At 49.1% G+C, this 8,767-nt stretch overlaps 1 non-coding gene across 1 annotated transcript; it reads right to left on the bottom strand.

The window, feature by feature from the left end:
- Positions 1 to 5,916: 5,916 nt before the first annotated feature.
- LOC143266100 (U2 spliceosomal RNA) lies at positions 5,917 to 6,107 on the bottom strand. Its single transcript, XR_013041204.1, has one exon. It is a non-coding gene; the product is annotated as a U2 spliceosomal RNA (small nuclear RNA).
- Positions 6,108 to 8,767: the final 2,660 nt, after the last annotated feature.

The raw sequence follows: 8,767 nt of genomic DNA on the forward strand, positions 1-8,767 counted from the left end.
GATGATGACGACGGTCCTCGACGGCTCATGCGTAACCACGATGTCGGGTCGCAGCGTCGAGGATGATTCGTCGTTGATGCCCTGGACGCGTTGGTTGACCCGGAGCTCCCCTGGGAGCCGGATCGCCCGTACGAGCCTCTGGACGAGGTTGTCATGCCTCCGCTGCCTGGCGGCAGAATGGGGGCCGCAGTGACCGAGTACGTGGGGAAGGGTTTCGGCGTCATATCCGCATCGCCGGCAACGCTTATCATCGTTCCCCCATCGACGCGCCCCATTTAAGGGGAGCACGTCGAGGCGGGCCCGATGGATGAAGCGCCAATCAGCGAAGCGGATAAACTCACCCGTACGCATGAAGCGATTGCTCGCTGCATGGCGGGAAGTTGCGTCGAACACCTTCCCCTGGTCCGGCTTCCTCAGAAGCGAGGACATCCAATACTCGGAAACGGCGGCCCTCATTCTGCTGATGACGGTTGCCTTGGCAGACGGAGGGATCACAACCCGACATCCGTTCGGTGCTCTGCACGCCACTGAGAGTTCAGCTCGATCAGCGCAATACTCCCATCGAAAGCCGAGACGTACGCTCGACCTGAGCGCTGCAGATCGCACCCTCGACCAGAATGACGAGCGCCCCGTCGTCGGCCTCGCCCAATCTCCCTCGAGCGAACCCGAGAGGTATTGTGCGAGATCCTCCTCTGTCGGATCCCGACGCAGCTTCTCGCGGGCAGCGATTTTCAACGCATACCTTGCAATTTCGGAGACCGTCGTGTCCTCCGCATTCAGCATTTTGAATGCGTGGGCCACGAGGGTAACCTCAGCAAGGTCTGCTACCGGGGGTACTCCACATCCTCCCCGAGAGGGGGGGATATAGAGTATCTCCGGGCTCGCGCGTTGGGGCAGGTTGAGCCACCCTTTCGCCACCCGTTTGATAGCCGCATCGAGATCCGACAGGAACGCTCGACGCATGCTGGCTCCCCTCATCAGAAAGTCAAGACGGGGCAGTATAAATACTGCCAGCGTCTCAAGTTTCTGCCAAGGGGCTAGGAGGGAGCGATCCACAGCGTCCAGGTCGCCCAGCACGCCACGGATCGTGGTGTACGGCGTCTGATCCAGCTGAACCCCAGTGGGGACACCTAGATGCTCGTAGGGTTCTCCTTTTCCCAGAGCTGGAACGAGTTCGCCTCCGATCTCAAACCTCGTTTCTAATACCTGGTCCTTTCCGTTTATGTGTAATGTCGCGCACTTTTTTGGATTGAAGGTGAGGCCCAACCTTCGCGCGATATCTTCTATTGTCTTCAATAGGTCTCTCATCTCCTCCTCGTTGGCCGCCAACAGCGCGACATCGTCCGCGTAAGCTAAGGCTGCTATTTTCCGTTCAGCTATCGTGTATCCGTGGCCCGACTCCACGGCTGCGCGGATCATAGGCTCGATCGCTATGTTAAACAGGATGGGGCTGAGGGGGCACCCCTGCTTTACCCCTGATCTTATGGGGATTCTTTCCGTAAACCCCTCAGCCGTCCTGACCCTCGTCGAACAGTCTGCGTACAGGCTGTTGACGATATTGACTACCGCCGGTGGAACGCCAGCGTTGGCCAGCAAACCAGTGATGGTGGAGTGGGGGACCGATCCGAACGCGTTCGAAAGGTCCAGCCACGCCACCACCAACTCCTGTTTCCTCCGCTGAGCGTCTTCAAGGCTAGCCTGTAGCACGAAGTTGTGCTCAAGACAACCTTCGTGCGGCAGGAAGCCCTTCTGGGATTCGGAAAGCCGTTTATTAGTAACGGCCCAGGAGGTTAGGCGGTCGGCCATTACAGCAGCGAAAAGCTTCGGCGTAGTGTCACCCATCGCGAGCGGGCGCCAGTTCGCCAGGTCACTCCGGTCACCTTTCTTGTATACAAGAACGGTGTTTGACTCCTTCCAGCAGTCAGGAATACGCTCCATTTTGAGGCAGGTGTTAAAAAGCGCCGTGAGTAGCTGCGCATCCGGGTCAACCCTCTTGAGGTCACCGTAGGTAACGCCGTCAGGCCCAGGGGATGAGTTCTTCATCCTCCCAAGTCGACGACGTACCTCGGTGATCTCAAAGGGCGAGACCAAGGAGGCAGTTCCTCGCGCTTCCTCGAAATGGATAGTCGGGAGGGGCCCCGGACAATCCCGGAGAGCATACATACCTGCAAAGTATTGCTGAACAGTGCTCAACAATACTTCGCAGTGTGGAGAGGAACCCTTGAGAACCTCTCGCACCGCACGCTTCCGGTTTGTCCGAAACAAGCGCTGAATGCGCGTCGCCTCCCGGACGTATTCCTGGCGGTTGGAAGGAGCTCCGGTCGCCGACGAACTGTCCGCGCGATGGTCACTCGCCTCCGCCCTCGCTCTGTTTGTTGGCCGGCCCTCTCGCCTCCTGGTGGCTGGATTTGCAGCCCGACCGGTTGACACGACCCCATGCTTTTTGAAGAATTCCGCCACTTTCGTAGCGAAAGACTCCAGCCCCTGAGCATCGGAAACCCCTTCAGACAGCTCGACGAGAACTGACCGCTCGGCGCCTATCGCTTCCCGACTGCTTCGCTGAAGCAAGCCGGGTCGTTCGGCACCAGGCGCGCGCTCGACGCTCTGCCTGTCGGGGCACTCGACCTCGGGGAGCCGTGCTCGCCGGACCGGACTGCGCCCAATCCTCCTCCCGCGGCGCTCATCAGAGGACGCAGGGGTAACTGACCCCCACCCGCGCGCCCCCGACGGTCTTCGGGCCTGGACGTTGAGGGGTTGTCTCCTATTGCCTTGTAGGGCTGGGTCGACTGCCCTTCTGGGGAATTCGAAGTCGTCCACTCTTGACGCAGGTCTACGCGTGTTATTGTTGGCATCCCCTCGGCCCCTCCTGTTCTGCCCATCCTCTATCGATCTAAAAACAGAGCCCCGGTTTGACCCGGGGGAATTAGTCGCGCTGTTGGCGGTATTACTTAATCTAGGACAAACACAACAACAATTACAATTATTATTAAAACTGATCGGGCTAGTTCCCCGATCAGTTACGTCCCTTATTATTTTTGGGAGGCCCCGCCCCTTTGTCCTAATTCCACTCACGCGTGGTGCCCGGATCAACTCCTCTTCTCCCCCTGGTCCTCGTTCTTCAATCCGTGGCTGCCTCTCCGGTGTCCTTGGTAACGGGGTCGTCAGTCCCTCCACGGTGGCTTCCTGCCGCCCAGCCATTCGCCTCGTGGACAGCGGCGTGAAGTCCCGCGATTCCTCCTCTTTCCTCTTCTCCATCTCCTCCTTAACCTCCTTCTCCTGTTCCGGCGCCGCGATGACTACTGGCGACGACTCGGCAATTACAGGCAATATCTCTCTCTTTCTTGAGCGCCCCATTCCAGGGGACGCCTGGCTGGAGTTGGCGTCCCCTTCCTCTCCCCTCCTGTTGGTCGGCGGGGGGCTACTCCTCTTCTTGTTCTCCAGCCCAGGCGGTAATGTCATCGCCCGGGCGCTCCTCCTTGTCTCGGGGCGCTCCTCCTCTGTTTGCGTGGTGGCCTCTTCGCTCACCGTCACTTTCTCTGGGGGTGTGCCGCCTCCCACCCCGCGCCTGGTCCTGGGGGAGGTCCGAGGGGGCTCCGTGGCGGCTCCGGCAGCCCGCGACCGTGTTACTGGTGCGGACTCCAGGAACGTAACGTCGACCTGTTTCTTCGGTCCCCTCGGAGATGTTTTTCCTCCCCCTCCGCGCTCCGTTGTGACGGCAATTGCGGCCACCGGCCTGCTGCACACCGATGTCGTCGTCAGTGTCAGTGTCCCCGCCGTCGCGAAGGTGCATGTGGCCGCCAGTGTCGAGGTGGGGGGCGCAGTGGATGTAGAGGCGCCCCCTTTCTTCTTTGCTTCTGACACGGGCGGGAGGGACATTGCCCGTGTCATTCTCCTCGTCGTCATAGTGGTAGTGGCGGCCGTTTGCCCTTTTGTCACCTCCGCGTATGTTACGGCGGGGGTAGTCCTCTTCGACGTGAATGTCCGTAGGGGCGGGTCGGGTTGTGGCGGTTCCGTGGAGGCCCGGGTACTCCGTCTTCCTGCTCCCGGGCTTTTTCTGGTTGTTGCTATTGTGGGGGGAGTACTAGATGTTGGCGTACTCCCCCGTGAACCACCCATTGACGCCGACCCGCCACTTGCGGCGCCGGTCCCCGCCGGTGTAATGCTGGTCCTGCCAGCGCTGGTCCTGCCGGCCGTCGGTAATCCCGGTGTTGCAGTTACCGGCGGGGTTGCGGGGCTGGCCGCTGCTGAGGGTCGTCCTTCGGCTGGGCTGGACGGCGTTCCGCTTCTCCTCGCTGCCGTTGTCGCTTTACTAGTGGCCCAGCTCGTCAGTAAAGTAGATTTCCCCGTTACCGTCCTCGTTGTCGCAGTCTTCTTAGTTGCGGTTCCTTTCTTACCGGCAGCCACGGTATTTCGGGTCTTCGCCGGTTGTGTCGTTGTGTGGCGCGACGCTACGCCTCCACGCGTGGTGGGTTGTGCGGTCACGTGTGGTGACGGGGCCCTCCGCGTCAATTCGGCCGAAGCCTCGTCTAAACAAGGGGATCGCTCCTCGATTTGATCCCCCCCGGCTGGATTTCCATTTTCATTATTGCTATGGTTGATACTCTCGTCCATTTCCTTTTCATTTTCTTTCTCTCTTTCTTTTTCTTTTTCTTTTTCATTTCTGTTGCTGCTACCCGCAATCGGAGACGGGCGCGCCCCAGAGGCACGAGGAGATGCACTGCCCGGGTGCGCGGCAGCAAAATGCGCCTTCACCTTCTTTATCGCATAGGCGCTATCGTCAGTGAAGGCGCATCTGCCGCACACGAATCTCCGGGTCACGCCATGGTGTCGGAGGCGGAGGTGCTTTCCCAGATCCTCGTGTCTCTGATACGCGCCCGACCCTTTTTGTAAAGCGGCCCCTTCCCTATAACAAAATGGACATTTAAAAGTTTCTGGAAAGGGGAAGGGGACATGCACTTCATTATTCACTAATATGCACTCCAGCCGGGGGTTCGTCATCCTGATTGAACTTAAAATACTGAATTAAATAAATAAATAAATAAATAGTCAAATGAATAAATAAAACTCCCCTAAAACAAATAAATAATTAAGTAAATACAATTGATTAACGTGCAAAGACGTGGTCAATAGTGTCTATATGTATACTACTAGTTTAGTAATTAGGTTTCTAACGACTAATGACTAGAAAAAGAAGACTTACGAACTAATGACTAGAATTAACCTAATTAATAAACTAGAGTCAAAAACTAAAATAGAAGACGGACGAACGATGTACGGACGACCGTGCGAATCGTTCCGTGCGGCAATTTCGCGATGAAAACCACGAAATTACCACAGAGAGACCGGATACAACTGCTATCGAACTGCACGAGTTGTAAAGGGACTCGTGCACCTCGATAATTAACGGCGAAAACAATAAATTAATTAATCTACTGCAAATGAGAACAATAGAATTCTCGAATTGTCTACCTGTAACGATCGAATTCGACCGGTACAGGAGCTCAAAAACTACTCACAAAAACAGTGACTGGGGGACAGGGGAAGGTGAGCTGCTATCGATTTGAACTAACGTTCGCACCGATAGCAGGGACAAACAATAGGTAAACACCTACTCCGCGAGCAATACCGCGACCGCTGAAGGCGGTTCGCGGCGCGTGTTTCGAAAATCGAAACGTCCACCTGCAAACTCTAAGTACTACTTAGCGCCTCCAGGGGCACCACTCTACAGCCGCTACACTACTGCCCTCCACCGCCAGAACCAGTCACTCACCGCCAGTCTGTCGCAGTCCCTCCGCCAAGGCACTTCGCGAGTCGCACAGCCGTGCCGCACGTGGACGAACCAACGCGAACGCGGACGCGATAAAACTTTGAAACGCAACACTATGACTAGAGGAGCCAGAATATTTTTGCAAGTAGATTATGTGGGCCGCGTCCTGCGGCACTGCAAGGCAGGTACGACCCGCGTCGGAGTCGGAGCAAGCCCCGGAGTCCGACCGATTGCAAAAATAAGATTAATATTCTGACTCCCCGATGGGGAGTGTATCAGATATTAAGCTGATAAGAACAGATACTACACTTTGATCTTAGCCATCAGGCCGAGAAGCGATGCTTTTTATTAGTTTTCTAACGTTTATATACCTTACAGTAGTTAGTTTTAGTTTCGAGAAAATATTTTCGACCGGTCGACCACCTAGCGGTCGGTTCGAAAATTTCGGTTCGCTCCGTCGAGCATCCTCGGGGTGGGGGCACCTTATCCATACTGATATAACACTTACAGTAGTCCCATCAATATTATAATCAATTGACAATACGAATCGATAATCGAGAATGAAAAAAATTCGTGATATTACGCAAACGTGTAAAATTTATGATTGACATGTTTTGTGTATTATATCGAAATAGTTACGGGACAATACTAAATTCTTCACAGATATGTGTTTCCTGTTGTTACAAAGACAATTATTCTAGAAAATACATTATTTGAGTTAAAACAGTGATCGTATCGTTTGTCCTTAACAACTGATAATATGCTTCTGGCCGCTTCGCTAGCCAGAAGCATATTATGAGTTGTTAAGGACAAACGATACGATCACTGTTTTAACTCAAATAATGTATTTTCTAGAATAATTGTCTTTGTAACAACAGGAAACACATATCTGTGAAGAATTTAGTATTGTCCCGTAACTATTTCGATATAATACACAAAACATGTCAATCATAAATTTTACACGTTTGCGTAATATCACGAATTTTTTTCATTCTCGATTATCGATTCGTATTGTCAATTGATTATAATATTGATGGGACTACTGTAATCTGATATATCGTATAATTCAAACTGCAATTTGGCACTAAAGAAATTGGGTTACATATTCGGCAAAAAAGGGATATGTCTAGTCAGGATGTCCCTCTAATGTACTGCAAAAATAAATGGCAATGGGTTAGGTTATAAAGACTTTAGTTCACAAGTATCTCCTAATAAAAAATTACAAAGCAGAACGCTATGCAATTCGATTTTCGCGACATACTATTTAAATTTCGCACCATATAATTTGACTTTCGCAATATAGATTTAAATTTCGCGCAATTTTAATTGAATTTCGCAATATAAGTTTGCAATTTCCGCCATTTTGTTCGAATTTTGCAATATAAATTTGCAATTTCCGCCATTTTGTTCGAATTTTGCAATATAGATTTGCAATTTCCGCCATTTTGTTCGAATTTTGCAATATAAATTTGCAATTTCCACCATTTTGTTCGAATTTTGCAATATAGATTTGCAATTTCCGCCATTTTGTTCGAATTTTGCAATATAAATTTGCAATTTCCGCCATTTTGTTCGAATTTTGCAATATAGATTTGCAATTTCCGCCATTTTGTTCAAATTTTGCAATTTAAGTTTGCAATTTCCGCCATTTTGTTCAAATTTTGCAATTTAAGTTTGCAATTTCCGCCATTTTGTTCAAATTTTGCAATTTAAGTTTGCAATTTCCGCCATTTTGTTCGAATTTCGCAATATAAATTTGCAATTTCCGCCATTTTGTTCAAATTTTGCAATTTAAGTTTGCAATTTCCGCCATTTTGTTCGAATTTCGCAATATAAATTTGCCATTTCCGCCATTTTGTTCAAATTTTGCAATTTAAGTTTGCAATTTCCGCCATTTTGTTCAAATTTTGCAATATACGATATAATTTCGCGCCATGCGATTTGAATTTCGCGCCATATTATTTGAAGTTCGCACAATGCAAATTTTGTGGTTATTCCTGTAAACACTATCATTTTAACATTTGTACCATTAGTTTTGCAAATTGGGGTGTATTTTTTAATACGACCTTATTCACACCTGAGCAATGAAAGATTTTAAAACGAAGAGTCTTCCAAAACATTTTAATTTTCAAAGAACAAGTTTATTGCAGTGTTAATTTAGCTTTCTCTGGGAATAAAGAAAGAACTCACTTTGCAGTGAGGTGTGGTATGATCCAGAGGAGCAGAAGTTTTAGCAGAGTGACTTTTATATTGAACTTTAACTGTTTGTTTGGTTCTGTGTGTTAATGTTTATGAATGTTTACATAAATATGCAATTTAAATTCAGTATAATAAGTTGTTATATTTAAAAAATACGGACAGTTCATTTTTTGAATCTCACAACACTATGGCCATCTGGTGATAGAAAGTAGGAATTAATAAAACTATATTTTGAATACTCCTTTCATATTTAATTTTATCAAATTAATAACACTTATCAAGCGTTGTACAATCACATTATATTATTATTTGTTGTGTTTATTTATTATACAATGACATTGATGATAACTGTATCATCAGCCTAGGGAAATTCTTACTTATGATGGTGGCTTTTCTCCAAATTCTGTATTTGCCTCCCGGTTATATACATGGTGGAGAAAATAAACGAACAGGAATATGTTAAGTGATTTAAATATATTTCTATGTATTTATGCACAAAATTAAGAAAGGATTGGACCTCATTCTTTACGATTATTCCTTCGATGCTTAAATATATAAAGAGAACAAACTGCAATTAACAATTAGGGATCGCAAAAGCTTTTGTCCGCTGTATATATAGTTTTCGTGACATGATCATCACAACTGCGCATACGCTTTTTCATAGAGTATAAAATATATACAAACGAAACTCGAGATACACGGAAAGAACGTATTAGTGCAATCTATCGGGAAGTGGAGTCATATTATATATACATATAATTGCATAGAGATATTTCATTTTTATGTTCTGCCTTCCGTACT

This window comes from Megachile rotundata, chromosome 16 (genome assembly GCF_050947335.1).
Source record: "Megachile rotundata isolate GNS110a chromosome 16, iyMegRotu1, whole genome shotgun sequence".
NCBI classification, from domain to species: Eukaryota; Metazoa; Arthropoda; class Insecta; order Hymenoptera; family Megachilidae; genus Megachile; species Megachile rotundata.